This window comes from Bombina bombina, chromosome 1 (genome assembly GCF_027579735.1).
Source record: "Bombina bombina isolate aBomBom1 chromosome 1, aBomBom1.pri, whole genome shotgun sequence".
Taxonomy (NCBI): Eukaryota; Metazoa; Chordata; class Amphibia; order Anura; family Bombinatoridae; genus Bombina; species Bombina bombina.
The window spans coordinates 1,550,113,482-1,550,130,364 of NC_069499.1; the positions used below are offsets into that span (position 1 = coordinate 1,550,113,482).

General features: G+C 38.1%; 1 protein-coding gene across 1 annotated transcript in view; it reads right to left on the reverse strand.

The window, feature by feature from the left end:
- The window catches only part of CASKIN2 (CASK interacting protein 2), a 121,693-nt gene that overhangs the window by 7,838 nt on the left and 96,972 nt on the right, over positions 1-16,883 (reverse strand). The gene's annotated exons all lie outside the window — the stretch shown is intronic.

Genomic DNA, 16,883 nt, shown 5'->3' on the forward strand with positions numbered 1-16,883 from the left:
GAAGATAAACAAATAGCAAACTGTTTAAATGATTACTTTTGTTCAGTCTTTACAACAGACGGTAAAGATAGTGAGATTCTATTAAGGGATGTTACTGTAAATAATAATGTGAGTAGTACTTTTCTTTTTACAGAGGAAGAGGTTTCAAGGGCTTTATCAAAAATAAAAGTAAATAAGTCTTTGGGTCCAGATAATATTCATCCAAGGGTTCTAAGAGAACTTTGATCCGTAATAGCTACTCCATTAGCTGATTTATTTAATCAGTCACTTCTAACAGGAGTTGTTCCAAAAGAATGGAAAAGTGCCAATTTAGTCCCTCTTCATAAAAAAGGGTAGTAGGAAAGATTCTGCTAACTATAGGCCAGTCAGTTTGACCCCAATTGCAGGGAAATTAATGGAAACTCTTTTAAAGGAAAGACTTGTATCTTTCATTCAGACAAACAACTTAGAAGACAAAGGACAGCATGGTTTCACTGCTGGAAGATCATGCCAGACTAATCTAATTGATTTCTTTGACCATGTAACTAAAATAATAGACCAGGGAGGAGCCGTAGATGTTGCATATCTAGACTTTAGCAAAGCTTTTGACACCGTCCCACACAACAAACTTATTCACAAAATGTATTGCCTTGGAATAGATGCTAAGATTGTTAAGTGGGTAGAATGCTGGCTTAAAGATAGACGACAGAGGGTTTCAATTTATGGAGTACATTCAAATGAGGCTTCAGTTACTAGTGGTGTTCTCCAAGGGTCAGTTCTTGGGCCTGTTTTGTTTAACATGTTCATAAGTGATATTGGAAGTGGGCTTAAGGGGAAGGTTTGCTTTTTTGCTGATAATACAAACATTTGTAACGGGGTAGATGTTCCAGGAGGAGTTGATCAAATGAACTGTGATATTAATAAACTAGAGGATTGGTCAAATAAATGGGAACTGAAATTTAATATTACCAAGAGCAAAATTATGCATATAGTATCCAAAAACCCAAAGGCCAATTATAGTCTCATTGTTGCATTACTGACTGTAACTAAAGAAGAAAGGGATTTGGGAATTATTATTTCAGATGATTTAAAATTTGGTACACAATGCAGCAGTGCAGCCAGCAAGGCCAGTCAAATGCTTGGTTGCATTGGAAGAGGTTTTAGTAGCAGAAATAGCAAGGTTCTTATGCCACTTTACAGATCATTAGTTAGACCAAATCTGGAATACTGTGTACAGTTCTGGAGACCATATCTTCAGAAAGATATAAATAAACTAGAAGCTGTCCAAAGGAGGGCTACTAAAATGGTACATGGTCTAAAATATAAAACGTACAAAGAAAGACTCTATGATCTAAATATGTATAGTTTAGAGGATAGAAGGGAAAGAGGTGACACGATAGAAATCTTCAAATATATGAAGGGACTTAATAAAATTGAAGCTGAAAGCATTTTTCACAAAAAAATAAATGCCAAAACAAAGGGTCACAATCTAAAGTTAGAGGGTAGCAGATTCAGGAGAGATTTGAGGAAGCATTTTTTTACAGAAAGGGTGGTGGATTCATGGAATAAACTTTTGAGGTGGTAAACACAAAGACTGTAAAGGAATTTAAAAAATGCCTGAGACATGCATAAGGCTATCCTAAGGAAAAAGTAACATGTAATATGGGTAGACTTGATGGGCCTTTTTGGTTCTTATCTACCGTCAAATTCTATATTTCTTCATTCTCTTGGTATCTTTATTTGAAAAGCAATAATGTAAGTTTAGATGCCGGCCCATTTTGGTGAACAACCTGGGTTGTTCTTGCCGATTGGTGGATAAATTCATTCACCAATAAACAAGTGCTCTCCAAGGTTCTGAACTTTCTTTTTCGAAAAAAGATAGCAAGAGAGCGAAGAATAATTGATAATAGGAGTAAATTAGAAAGTTGCTTAAAATTTCATGCTGAATCACGAAAGTAAAAATTTGGGTTCAGTGTCCCTTTAAGTGGCTTCTCAAAAGGTGACTGCAAAATACTGTGAACTTTGCTAACCAAAATTAGATCCCACATGAGATTAAACTCTCAGTGACATCATAGAAAGCCGTAGATGGAAAAGAAAGCAAAGGGAACTTGCCAAGTGCAAACAATACTGTTATGCAACAAACACAATCACTTAACCAAGCAACAAGACACTCACATAACCTACTGCATATAGCAAAGCAAACAGACGCACACTTATCTGGCTTAAAGGGACAGTGTACTGTAAAACTGGTTTCTCCTTTAAGGACCAATAAACACAGAAACATGCATAATAAAAGAATGCATAATAAATAGATAATGCAAAAGCATTTTTTTTAAATTTGAATATGTTCCCAATGATGTTATAACAGATGTAGAGAATTATTTCCCGATACAGTCAAGCATGCTTCAATCCCACCAATCCTAAAAACGCTTGATCCCTCCACCTCTTCTAACGATCAACCGGTCTCCTCTTACTTCCCTTTGCTTCCAAATTATTGGAACGACTGGTCTATAATCGCTTAGCTCAATTTCTCACAACTAATTCTTGATCCACTACAATCTGGTTTCCACCCTAAACACTCAACAGAAACCGCTCTCACTAAAGTAACAAATGACCTGTTATCAGCTAAAGCAAAAGGCCACTACTCCTTACTAATTCTTCTTGACCTGTCCCCTGCTTTTGACACAGTTGACCATCCTCTCCTCCTAAAAATACTAAATTTATTTGGCATCGAGACACAGCCCTCTCCTGGTTCGCCTCATATCTCTCAAACCACTCATTTTCTGTTTCCTTTAACAACATATCTTGTGACCCTATGCCTCTCTCAGTTGGAGTACCGCAAGGCTCTGTCTTGGGTCCCTTGCTTTTCTCTCTATATACATCATCCCTTGAAAAACTTATAGCCTTCTTTGGCTTCAAGTACCACTTATATGCTGATGATACCCAAATCTATCTTTCCTCCCCTGATATCTTTCCCTCTGTACTCAACCAGATTTCCAACTGTCTCTCTGCAATCTCCTCTTGGATGTCCTCACACTACCTCCAAATCAATCTGTCCAAAACGGAGTTGCTTCTTATTGCCTCCATCTTCCAGACATCCGACACCTGACATTCCTCTGATGGTCGGAGACTCTATTCTCAACAACTCACTCCAGGTCCGCTGTCTCTGGGTCACACTTGATTTAGAACTCACATTTAACCCATATAAACAGTACAAGCACTCACCAAATCCTGCTGTTCACACCTACGCAACATTTACAGAATTCTTCCCTTCCTTACTCAAAAAACTACAACAATACTAATTAATTCCCTCATTTTGTCATGCATTAACTATTGCAATCTACTTCTAAATGGCCTTCTAAAACACCGCCTCTCCTCCCTCCAATCTATTATAAATGCTTCTTCTAGACTCATCCACCTAAGTCGCCAATATACATCAGCTGTTCCACTCTGCTAGTCTCTACACTGGCTCCCCATACACTCCAGAATACAATTTAAAATATTAACCCTAACCTTTAAAGCACTCAACAGTCTAACTCCAAACTATATTTACTCTCTCATCTCCAAATACTCTTCGATCAACCTCTGACCTACGTCTCTCCACCCTTATCTCTACATCCCAATACCGTCTCCAAGACTTTGCACGTGCTGCTCCTGTCCTCTGGAACTCGCTCCATAAGACTGTTATCAACCTTGTATAGCTTCAGACGCTCCTTAAAAACCCACCTATTCAGAGAGGCTTACCATCTCTCCTCCATCTCTCATCCGAACCAAAGTAATTCTTGAACCGCCTGACTCACTGCTGCAACTACAATCCATGTGATAAGCTACCCCAAACCTTATCTCTCTGCACCCTAAACCTGTAGACTGTGAGCTCTCCGGAGCAGGGCCCTCTTCCTCCTGTACTAGATTTGTTTAGTTGTTATGTTTTGTATTTCATCAAAAATCCTTGTCATTGTATACCCCTATCTTTGTACCCAGCGCTACGGAGTCTTGCGGTGCTATACAAATAAATGATAATAAATGTGAAATTGTTCCTTTAGGTTTATTTTTGTATAAGAAATTAGGGGCATAACAACAGGGTTCTCAGCTGAGATAGGGCCTGGCCTTTTAGGGGACCTGTCATTTAGCCCAAGTATTTTGTGGAATATTGTATCTGCTATTATTAAAGTATGCAGATTATATTATGTAGCTTTTTTGGTGGTGCTATATTAGGTGTTGCTTTGGAAGTGGTGCTGTTCAAATGCAGGGAAGAGACACTAACTTTGCCCTAGGGCCCCTTGAGGTCTAGTTACACTCCTGTAGGATTTTTTTTTTCTGATTGAAGCATCAATCCATTGCTCTCAAGAACATGCCCATATAAATGGGCTGAGCAGACAGAAAGAGCAAAGCTCCTATTATCTATCTCTTAATACATTAAAGGTCCATAACAGTTGAAAAATCACATGCACTAATCCATTAAAGCTTGCTATTTTATGACTATTGGCTCTGCTCTTCTGTATACTGGCTACATTTAGCCACCAATCAGCAAGGTGATGAACCAAAAATGGGCTGGCTCCTAAGCTTACATTCCTGATTTTTCAAATAAAGATACCAATAGAATGAAGAAAATTTGATAATAGGAGTAAATTAGAAAATTGCATGCTCTATCTAAATTGTGAAAGAAAACATTTCGGTTTGATATCCCTTTAAGGTCAAAACTATATTCACCATAGCAAGAAAACAAAACACAAAACCCTGCTACATTCTACAAAGTTATTTTTTAATAAATTCAGGAGGTCAATTTCAACTGTCCCAAATTGGCCACAGCAAAGTAGATAAGATGGACATACTAAAAATAGTTTGCAATGTGATACACGGGGCGTTTCCTGTATGGGTGGAGACTGGTGGCAGCATGTCTCTTGTCGGCGTGTAGCTCGACACCTAACATCACTCCCAACTCGCTTGCTCCATAGCCCCAGACTGCTGTGGTATTGAGGAGCCCTGGCAAGTGTGATCTTGCCGAAGAAGGAACGCTCTAAGGCCAAATAGGTCAGCGGTTTTACCGCATCTTTTTATTTCTAAGTCTTTGATTCAGCGACTATCACCCCAACAAGTACCTGTGAGTGGGAGCCTCTGTGTACTACCCTGGTTGTAGTACCCCTGGTTATACGTTCCCCCCACCTAAATTCCCGGGCCTGGTTCCCGGTACATGAGCGATGCTGGGGACAGTCAAACTACTTACCAGCACTTTGTGATGCCTAACCCTTGCAGCCCAAGCGGGCCTTTCCTGAGCGGAGGAGGACCAAGGTTGGAGTGGCGGCGGAGTGATCTGTAGTTGCTCTCTGTGTGTGAGGAGCCGGAAGGTGGTGCATAGCCTGTTGCCGCACAGTGTGGGTGCCCCGGCTGGAGATTGGATCGGGTGAGCAGTATCGGGTCCCGGAGATCCGCGGTGTGCGGTTAGGAGGCCCCAGGAGACCCCGAATTGTATCCCAAAAGTTTTGGAGTTGGAGTTTTGGAGTTGGAGTTTTGGAGTTGGATGCAGCAGTAACTACTGCTGAAATGGCATCTTGGGACATAACCGGTGGCCGTGAAGGGAAGGGCAGATAGCCCCACTGCATCTATTGAGTGGATCAGTATCGTTAGCGAAGTAACCAGACGGACTATTCCTGCCGCAAGTATACTTTTTGTTTGTTAAGCCTCTTGTAAGGCTCGTCTCTTTTGCAACGAACACAGTTTTTCTCTGCTATTACATAACATTCACAACTGGGAGAATATTAATTCAAGCAGACTGGTCAAGCTATATAATTACCAGTTACGTTATAATTTTTGTCTGGCTGGTAAAGGAAGATAAAAGGAAAGAAAAGAACTGTATTAGTGACTCTGTGCTAAATCATGTTCACTGAAAGGATAATGGCAATGTAAACAGCCATATAATTTGGAGTAATAAGATATAGTATTCTCTGTTATTCCTCATGTTGTCTTACGCAGTTTTTCAATCTTATATGCAATGAGGGTAGGAGTCTGTATCTGATAAAATGTTATCTGTTTATTACAGTCTAGAAATATCGTTATAATTGGCCCATTATTGGCCGTATAAAAGCGCCAGGACTTATCTGGCCTAAACAATTTATACATAATAAAGCAGGCGAGTCAGATATACTTTACACATTGGGTAAAGAACTGACTAAAATTTTCATTACATCTATTGCCTACTTTATTGCACAAGAATAGGCACAAGTTAAAATCATTTAAGTTTTGGTGGCCGGCGGCTACTAAAGGATACAGTAGTAGTTAAGCACGAGGCCTCTAGACAGTGTGAACCCGGATATTCTGTGATAGAGAAATACAAATTTGAAGTAATAAGTTATAATACTATGTGTTTTTCCCTTCTGTATATCTTGTTGGTTTTCAGATCATATATGTAAACTGGGTTGAAAATTACGTTGGTTCAGATACTATTTACATGCTTCAGTTTAGTAATCTTAATACATCAGGCTTAATGTAGGTGTTATATAAGCTTTTTAGGAAGTGTTCAGCTCAAGTGATTTTGTCTGAAAATAGTTGGGAAGCCAGATAAATTCCTGCATTGGGAAAAAGATTCCTTAACATTTGTTATTATAGTTATGGTACATTTAGAGTATCAGAATAATCTGTATTCATAAGTATCTAGAGTTGAAGCACCCCTATATTACAGTGGCTAGGCCCACTGTCATTAGGTAGCACAAGCTGGATAGGCTTACCTCAGGGAATTAACTAAGTTAACTGGTGTTATTAGTCATTTTCCTCTGAATTCACTTTAAAACACCAAGTTCACTTACACTTTCACTCTCTGCTTAACAGGATACACCTCTTAGATTGTCAATCAAGAATTCCCATCTTATACACTCATCACTGTTTTTCACTGTCCTTCACTAGAAACCCGTAGCAAGGTCCTCTTGGATATTTAATTTGTTTTGACATTCCTTCTTCCTCTTTTTGCTCTTCCCTTACCTTTTTTCGTCCCTTCCCCCTCACTACACGATTGCTTTTTCCTTCTCTTTAACACACTGTTTTCGGATTTTCTCACTCTCTCTTCACAACATAAATGGAAAAATTTGTTACACAAACCAAAGTTAATTCCCCTAAAATGCCAGCCAAAGTAAAAGATAAAAAGGCCAAACTGGCAGATAATAGTACAGAAAATATAACTGAAATCTCAGCCTTAACAATTGATACTCAGGCTCTTACAAATCAGCTAGTAGTTTTGTTTACACCTCAATTTGATTCTATAAAAACAGAACTAGGTGCCATTTCAGATGACATAGGGACACTCTCGTCAGAAATAAAACATTTTGCAGTAAGACTCTCTGAAGCCGAAGATAGGATATCCACATTGGAAGATCAGGCAAATTTACAACACACTGTCCTACAAGAACATGAGTCTAAAATAAAAAGTATCCAATTGCATCTGGAGGATCTCGAAGATCGATCCAGGCGCAATAATATTAGAATCATAGGTCTAGCAGAGTCTCCGGAGTTTGAGGGCCTTATGGGATTTGCATCAACCACTCTGCCACAGGCTCTGGGCATACCCACACAAATGATACCACTAGTAATAGAGAGAGTCCATAGAGTGGGACCTAAGAAATCTAACACCAGTGAGCCTACCAGACCAAGAATGGTCATCCTCAAACTCCTGAGATTTCAGGATAAAATTGAGATCCTCAGTCACTATAAAAAGAGAAAAGAACCATTACTCATGGGGAACAACAAAATCATGTTGTTTCAAGATTTTTCCAGTGAAACATCAGCCAGAAGAAAAGTTATGGCCCCGTATTGCACGCAATTAATAAACAAAGGTATCAATGCTTGGCTGAGCTACCCGGCAAGAATTGTAATTAACAAGAATGGTGAGAGGCAGGTCTTTAGTGAAACATCTGAGGTAATTAAATTTTTAAAGGAAATAGGATAATATTATGATATCGATGTGTATTGTTTAAAATGTCATATCTAAAATGATATCCAAAATGTAAATGGATTTGTGTTTTATTTTTCTCTTGCTCTTTTTTTTTTTTTTTTCTCTCTTTCTCGCTTCCCCCCTTCTCCCTACTTTGTCCCCTCCCCTTTTCGTGATTCTGATCCCTTCTAAGAAATGACAGTAGAAATTAGGATGTTCTCCTGGAACGTGGGAGGCATTAGTTCACCCATGAAACGTAAATTGATTCTTAGAACATTAGCCCAGAGACACCCTGATATGGTCTGTCTGCAAGAAACACACCTTAGGGCATCAGAAGCAGTTAAACTCAAGATGAAATGGGTTGGGGAAGTAATCTCTACTAATGGCTCCAATAAAAAATGTGGAGTTGCAATACTCCTACATAAACAATTAGACTATAAGATTATAAAAACTGAGATTGATAGTGAGGCCAGATTTATTTTATTGCATATAATGATAAAAAACATAAAATTTATAATATGTAGTATTTATGCGCCCAATAAATTTTCACCCAGTTTCTGGGATAATATTCAGAAGATGTTGTTCCCTCTTATTGGGAACAACCTAATTCTATGTGGAGACTTCAATATGACGTTGGATCCCTTAATTGACAGATTCTCAAGTAAAAATATAGTAAGTAATAGGCAAAGTGCAAAACATTTTCAGAGACTTTGCCATAAACTAAAACTATTAGATATTTGGAGGATGCAAAATCCCGATATTGTGACATTCTCCTGTGAATCTAAAGGTCATAGAACTTTCTCAAGGATTGACCTATTCTTGATCTCTGAGTCATTATCTGCTCGGCAATCTAATGCGACGATAGGGGAAATCTTGATATCGGATCATGCAATAATTGAATTAACTTTTTTACCAGGTAAAGAAGACAGAAGTCAGAGACCAGCATTTGGTTTTCCCAGATATCTATGCTCTAATCCTAGGTTTCGTTTGTGGCTACAAGCTAAATGGCTGGAATATGTTTCCAATAATAGGGAATCTGTAAATAATGTTGAAATTCTATGGGAGGCCTCTAAAACGGTCCTAAGAGGGGACATTATAGCCTACCTTAATATACGTCGGAAAAAGATTAAATTACGCGAGGTCACCTTGGCTGAGAGAGTGAAGCAGGCTTTTATTTTAGTACAGAATACTCCATCACAAAAGAACTGGGATGATTATTTTCTTATCAGAAAGGAAAGAGATCTTTTTCTTAAAGAACAAGCCCAAATTGAGGAGATAAGAATAAATAGACATTATAAGGGCTTTCATGGTTCCTCTGACAAATATTTGGCTAAACTTACTAAAATCAGAAAAAGAAAGAACATAATACCAGTCATCAAAAAGAATAAGGCTAGATATTTTGAGACCGCAGAAATATGTGGGGGTTTTGCTTCATATTATCAAGACTTATACTCTTCAGTTAAAATTAATCCTGAAGCACAAGAGGGGTTCTGGTCTAAGATTGTAGTACCTAGGATCCAGTCGGATGAATTAATATTGCTAAATGAACAAATAACTAGATCAGAAATTAGTAAAGCCATTGATAAACTGAAATCTAATAAAGCGCCTGGTCCAGATGGACTGCCCGCGGAATATTATAAATGTCTCAAAGACGATCTGGTACCAGTTCTAGAAAAACTTTTCAATGATTATTATAGTTCAGATATCCCCATATCATCCTATTTCTCTATGGCCAATGTTACGCTGATATTAAAAAAGGGTAAGGATCCAGAGGATCCAGGATCGTACAGGCCGATATCTGTTTTAAATTGTGATTATAAGATCCTAGCCTCAATCATAGCTAATCGTTTCTCTCTCGCTTTACAGAAACTTATACATGAAGATCAGACAGGCTTTATGTTCAAAAGGAATTCCTCTAAAAACATTCGTAAACTAATCACGTTGATAGATTATGCGTGGAATATGGAGCCAAAACCCAGTACAGATATGTATAAAGACAGGGCAGTCCTTACCCTGGACGCTGTTAAAGCGTTTGATTCTATTGTATGGGAACATCTTTTTACCTCACTCCGAAAATTCGGGATACAGGGAAACTTCTTGCAATTTATATATAGAATCTATGCGAAGCCAATTTCATATATATTGGTAAACGGAATGATCTCGCCTAAAATAATTCTGCAGCGAGGCACTAGGCAAGGATGTCCGTTGTCTCCCCTGCTTTTCAACGTAGCATTAGAACCATTAGCGATAAGACTAAGAAATAGTCTAGCAGGGATCACAATGGGTTCTTTATGTCTAACTACATTATTATACGCTGATGATATTTTAATTTTTCTAGAAAACACACAACAAGTCATTCCAATTCTGAGACAGATATTGGAGGAATTTAGCTCTTTCTCAGGTACAAAGTAAATACAGAAAAAAGTGAATTAATGTATATTGGGAATATAGCTACAAACTACCTGGGTAATCCGTTTAAAGTGGTAGATTCTATTAAATATCTGGGTCTAATGCTTCATAAAAACCCTAAATTTTGGTATACAGATAATTATGTTTCATTATTTCAAAAAATCAAATTAGATCTGAAACTATGGACGTCTTTCCCGATCTCTCTCACTGCCAGAGTAAATCTAATCAAAACTATCATATTTCCTCGTCTTCTCTACCCCATACAAAACTTGCCCCTGTTTATAACAAATAGGGATTGTAGAAGTTTTTATTCCTCTGTCTCCAAATTTATTTGGCAAAATAAAAAACCTCGTATTTCATCGGCCAGATTAATGCAGAAATCACGGGCTGCTGGCCTATCATTGCCCAATATCAATCTTTATAATATTGCAGCGATGGTAAAAATTGCCATTGATTGGTTGGCAAATACAAATACATTTGCCTCTCTAACACAGGAGTCTTTGCTGATTTACCCTTTCGCATTACCTGCGATTTTGCATTGTAAATTAGGTCAACTGCCGTCCAATGTTGCCTCACTAATTACAATCAAAAATATAGTTTTGGCATGGCATAATTTTTGTAGATTTTTGGAAATTGATTTTTCAATCTCGGAGTTTCTCCCAATCAGGGGTAATCCGCTTTTCCCTCCCGGTCTACGTCAGAAAACTTTTAAAAATTGGGCTGAAAAAGGGCTAAATAAAATCTTGCAATTAATTGGCGTAGATGAGAAAGTATTAGAAGGTGAAACCTTGTTTTCCCTTTTTCAACTACCAAGATCGGATCTATTTGCGTTCTTTCAGGTACGTCATTTTATTGTGTCACAAGATTGGAGGTTCCCCTTATCGGTTGCATGGTCCGATATCAGAGATTTAATACAGAAAATTGTGGCAGGAGTCACCTCGATTTCACTAATGTATGACATAATGCTTTCTAAACAAACGCAGGGTTTTCGCAGCAGAATCAGCGATCACTGGAGTAGGTTAATTGGAGATACAGAGCCTGAGAGAATTATACAAAGCTTTAAATCTCTGGAAAATTGTAAAGTCCCCTCAACTTGGAAAGAATCCCATATGAAATTAATAAACAATTTTTATCTCTATCCAGCTAAATTAGCACGATTCTATCCATCTAGATCAGCTCTTTGCCCTAGATGTATGTATAGGGAAGCGGACTTATTACATATGCTATGGACTTGTCCTAAAATAAATCAGCTCTGGCTGAAATTTATGTATTGGTTTAATAATTTTCATAGTGTTACAGTCTCTCTCACGTTTCGGGACATTATCATGCTGGTTGTTCCAGCGACAAGTGTGGACCAGCATTGGACCTGTTCCCTAAATATCTCCATATTAGCTGTCAGACAAAGCATTTTTAAAAAATGGAAAGAAAAAAAAGGGCCGGTTCTATCCGAGATAGTGCATGCCATTCAAGATCAAATTATTTTTGAATCATATCATTTACAAGAGGCCTCTGAAGTTAGAATTAAAAAGTTCCTACTAAGCTGGTACCCCATTATTAACTCCTTTCCCAGGCCTATACAAAAACAGATTTTAGTGCCCTTTACATCTTCAGTAAGCTTCGCTGAAATGGTCATACTAAATCTCTTTCCACATACATGGATTTCCAATAGTACAGAAATCTAAATATTAATTCTGGTCAAGAGACAGGGGGTGAAGCGAGAAGATTAATTTTTCAATTAATTTTCTTTTCCCCTTTTTTTTTTTTTTTTTTTTCTTTTTTTCTTTTTTCTCTCCTTTTTTTTCTCTCTCTTCTCTTTTCTTTTCTTCCGAAATATGGAAAACAGGAAAATTCCCAGCTCGGTGTACAAGTTTTGCTCTTTTTGAGATGATGAATCAAACGTGGCAAAGTATATATGTCTTGTACTATATTATGTTTCTATTCTGCATTATGTTTGACCTTGCCCTGTGAGGCAGAAAAGGTTTGATGTTATTGATTGTACACTGTATGGGTTTCAAAATAAATATTTAAAAAAAAAAAAAAAAAATAGTTTGCAATGCAATGTGTAACTACACATATAAAAAATACTATTTCAATTTTAAAAAACATTTGATATGAAACCGCTGCATTATTAGGAAGTAGCACGTATGAGCCAATGATTAGTAGGAAGTACCTATCTACCAATGAGTATTAGCAGGAAGTAGTACCTATGAGCTAATGAATATTAGTAGGAAGTACCCATCTACCAATGAGTATTAGCAGGAAGTAGTACCTATGAGCAAATGAATATTAGTAGGAAGTACCTATCTACCAATGAGTATTAGCAGGAAGTAGTACCTATGAGCTAATGAATATTAGTAGGAAGTACCTATCTACCAATGAGTATTAGCAGGAAGTAGTACCTATGAGCTAATGAATATTAGTAGGAAGTAACTATCTACCAATGAGTATTAGCAGGAAGTAGTACCTATGAGCTAATGAATATTAGTAGGAAGTAACTATCTACCAATGAGTATTAGCAGGAAGTAGTACCTATGATCCAATGATTAGTAGGAAGTACCTATCTACCAATGAGTATTAGCAGGAAGTAGTACCTATGAGCCAATGATTAGTAGGAAGTACCTATCTACCAATGAGTATTAGCAGGAAGTAGTACCTATGAGCCAATGATTAGTAGGAAGTACCTATCTACCAATGAGTATTAGCAGGAAGTAGTACCTATGAGCCAATAATTAGTAGGAAGTACCTATCTACCAATGAGTATTAGCAGGAAGTAGTACCTATGAGCCAATGAATATTAGTAGGAAGTAACTATCTACCAATGAGTATTAGCAGGAAGTAGTACCTATGAGCCAATTAATATTAGTAGGAAGTAACTATTTACCAATGAATATTAGTAGGAAGTACCTATCTACCAATGAGTATTAGCAGGAAGCAGTACCTATCTACCAATGAGTATTAGCAGGAAGTATCTACCAATGAGTATTAGCAGGAAGTAGTACCTATCTAACAATGAGTATTAGCAGGAAGTAGGGCTGCAGGATTTTTCACGGTTGCGGTTTTAAACTGCAATTAACCGTCACAGTTTAAAAACCGCAAGAGTATGCAATTTTTTTTAGCCCCACCCCTATGACGTACAGGAGATATGTCCAACCTGTAAATAGGGAATTGTATTATGCCGTATTTGTGTGAACAAGCAGGTATGCACACATTGTATGAAACTGCTGTCGGCGGGAAGTGACATCACTTGCCCCATGTGAATAGGCTTTGGATTGCAACACATGCAGCGGCGACTGAGAAAGAGAAGAGAAGCCGGTTTTAACGTCACACCTGGGAGCCTGAGCCACCTCCATTGAGATCTTATGTAGAGGGAGCGGTAGAGAAGCCGGTTTCTACGTTACAGCTGGGAGCCTGAGCCACCTCCATTGAGATCCGACGTAGAGGGAGCGGTAGAGAAGCCAGTGATAAGGCACAGGTAAAGGCCACTGCCTACTCGCAGGGAATCTACATCTAATAGTGAGAGTTGCAGCTGGTATCGCCTGACTAACCGTTTGTCTTGTTTCTGCTGCACAGCGTGGCTGTAGAGAGCAGGAGGAGAGAAGATGGCGGACGACCCGAGAGCTGCAGATAGGAACGTGGAGATATGGAAGATCAAGAAGCTGATCAAAAGCTTGGAAGCGGCCAGAGGGGAAGCAAGGGAGTGCGACTTGTATTAGGTGTTGGGGCCGGTCTTGTACACATCTGGTAGTGAGTGCTTCCAGAGGGAAAGCAAGGGAGTGCGACTTGTATTAGGTGCTGGGGCCAGTCTTGTACACATCTGGTAGTGAGTGCTTCCAGAGGGAAAGCAAGGGAGTGCGTCTTGTATTAGGTGTTGGGGCCGGTCTTGTACACATCTGGTAGTGAGTGCTTCCAGAGGGAAAGCAAGGGAGTGCGACTTGTATTAGGTGCTGGGGCTGGTCTTGTACACATCTGGTAGTGAGTGCTTCCAGAGGGAAAGCAAGGGAGTGCGACTTGTATTAGGTGCTGGGGCCGGTCTTGTACACATCTGGTAGTGAGTGCTTCCAGAGGGAAAGCAAGGGAGTGCGACTTGTATTAGGTGCTGGGGCCGGTCTTGTACACATCTGGTAGTGAGTGCTTCCAGAGGGAAAGCAAGGGAGTGCGACTTGTATTAGGTGCTGGGGCTGGTCTTGTACACATCTGGTAGTGAGTGTATCCAGAGGGCAAGCAAGGGAGTGCGACTTGTATTAGGTGTTGGGGCTGGTCTTGTACACATCTGGTAGTGAGTGCGGCCAGAAGGAAAGCAAGGGAGTGCGACTTGTATTAGGTGTTGGGGCCGGTCTTGTACAAAACTGGTAGTGAGTTTACCCACCAGATAGCACATTTGCCTATAAGGTTTAGTCGCTCTACTTCAGGCTAGAAGAGGCCACAGGCTGAGGTGTTGTAGGATTATTACTATTATTTATCTAGATACACTTTATTTAGGTAATTTGAATATTACCTAAATAAGTGTGTATATATATATATATATATATATATATATATATATATACACACACACACACACACACACACACACATATACATATACATATATATATATATATATATATATATATAGATAGATAGATAGATAGATAGATAGATAGATAGATAGATACATATACATGGTTTGTATTTTTATGCTCCCAGAGTGAATTGGATATTGAGAAACATGTACATTAAGGAAGTTAGTACCTATGAGCTAATGAATATTAGTAGGAAGTAACTATCTACCAATGAGTATTAGCAGGAAGTAGTACCTATGAGTCAATGAATATTAGTAGGAAGTACCTATCTACCAATGAGTATTAGCAGGAAGTAGTACCTATGAGCCAATGAATATTAGTAGGAAGTACCTATCAATGAGTATTAGCAGGAAGTAGTACCTATGAGCTAATGAATATTAGTAGGAAGTACCCATCTACCAATGAGTATTAGCAGGAAGTAGTACCTATGAGCTAATGAATATTAAAAGGAAGTACCTATCTACCAATGAGTATTAGCAGGAAGTAGTACCTATGAGCTAATGAATATTAGTAGGAAGTACCTGTACCTATCTATCAATGAGTATTAGCAGGAAGTAGTACCTATGAGCTAATGAATATTAGTAGGAAGTAACTGTCTACCAATGAGTATTAGCAGGAATTAGTACCTATGAGCCAATGAATATTAGTAGGAAGTACCTATCTACCAATGAGTATTAGCAGGAAGTAGTACCTATGAGCTAATGAATATTAGTAGGAAGTAGTACCTATCTACCAATGAGTATTAGCAGGAAGTAGTACCTATGAGCTAATGAATATTAGTAGGAAGTAGTAGCTATCTACCAATGAGTATTAGCAGGAAGTAGTACTTATGAGCAGATGAATATTAGTAGGAAGTACCTATCTACCAATAAGTATTCGCAGGAAGTAGTACCTATGAGATGAATATTAGTAGGAAGTAACTATCTACCAATGAGTATTAGCAGGAAGTACTACCTATGAGCAGATGAATATTAGTAAGAAGTAACTATCTACCAATGAGTATTAGCAGGAAGTAGTACCTATGAGCAGATGAATATTAGTAGGAAGTACCTATCTACCAATGAGTATAGACGATAGTGTTCAGAGCGCCTAACAGGGGAAGGCTAAGGTACTGAAACGCTCCAAGGAGTAACTCAAAATAACTTGGTTAGATATTTGTTAAAAGTCTGCTAAGTTAAAAGACAGTATGTTTATTACAACAATTAAAATAATAGCATTCAATATAACAAAATAAGAAACATGGATCCATGCACATAAAAAGCATACAATATCAAACTTGTGTAGACATAAAATCAAATCTAGAAAGTCTGTTGGTCAGCTCTAATATTCTAAAGGCAATTAACTCCTAAGTGTCAGTGCTAAACTTGTACGCTCTTCATAGGCTTGCTTAAGAAATAATAAAGTGTTCAAAAGTTAGTGCCCAAAGTCTAGTGTAGTGCCCAAAGTCTAGTGTAGTGCCCAAAATAAATACCTAGTAGAAAATCTTAATAAAAGATAAAAAAATGGATGTGATAGCATCATATCTACCAATGAGTATTAGCAGGAAGTACCTTTTGTCCAATGAATATTTTAAGGAAATACACTGATAACCTGATACTGCTGTAGTAGTTTCAATTTTAGAGTAATTTATTTTCTTTATTTCCCATCTTTTAGGCAAAAGAGTCCCCGTGTTTAAATGTTGCTTTTTGATATAAAAGTGAAAAAGAAAATGCTCTAATACGTTAGAGAATGTTATTATTGCACTATTGCTTGCATATAACCAGGAAAGGGATTTAACACACAAAGTCAGCCAATGGCAAGAGACAATTGTGTACAGCCTGCTAGCATCCAGGAGTTTATTGGTGCTCCTGAGCCTACCTAGATATGCTTTTCAACAATGGATACCAACAAACTAAATTTAATAACAGAAGTCTTGAAATGATATGCTCTGAGTCGCTTTAAGTTTCTGCCCTCTCAGATACACACACAAATTGAATTTTAACATTTTGTTATTGGTGTAAAATACAAATTCAAAG